The sequence below is a fragment of the Penaeus monodon genome, chromosome 29 (genome assembly GCF_015228065.2).
Source record: "Penaeus monodon isolate SGIC_2016 chromosome 29, NSTDA_Pmon_1, whole genome shotgun sequence".
NCBI classification, from domain to species: domain Eukaryota; kingdom Metazoa; phylum Arthropoda; class Malacostraca; order Decapoda; family Penaeidae; genus Penaeus; species Penaeus monodon.
Genome location: NC_051414.1, coordinates 12,857,153 through 12,857,426, shown reverse-complemented (window position 1 = coordinate 12,857,426; position 274 = coordinate 12,857,153). Strand labels below are relative to the sequence as shown.

Genomic DNA, 274 nt, shown 5'->3' with positions numbered 1-274 from the left:
AGGGGCCACTCCTTGTCTGAGGGACTACCTGTGATCCTGATGGTACCTCTGGGGAAACAGGAATATGATCTCCTTGAGCGACAAAGCCGGTACCTGATCCTGCTCTGTACCGAATAGTTCTGCGGCGGCCATCAGTGCCTTGGAAACTGAATCTTCCCTTAACATTGAGGTTTGGGTCAGCACTCTCTTCTCGGTCACTAGAGTCAGTTTCATAATTAAAGCTGTAACTTCCATCTGGTGATGAAGAGCTGCTTACTTGTGCAGGAGAGGAAAA

The 274-nt window shown here is 48.9% G+C and overlaps 1 protein-coding gene across 1 annotated transcript in view; it reads right to left on the bottom strand.

The window, feature by feature from the left end:
- LOC119591966 (mucin-19-like) overlaps positions 1 to 274 on the bottom strand; it is a gene marked incomplete in the record, with an annotated part of 7,802 nt that overhangs the window by 2,912 nt on the left and 4,616 nt on the right.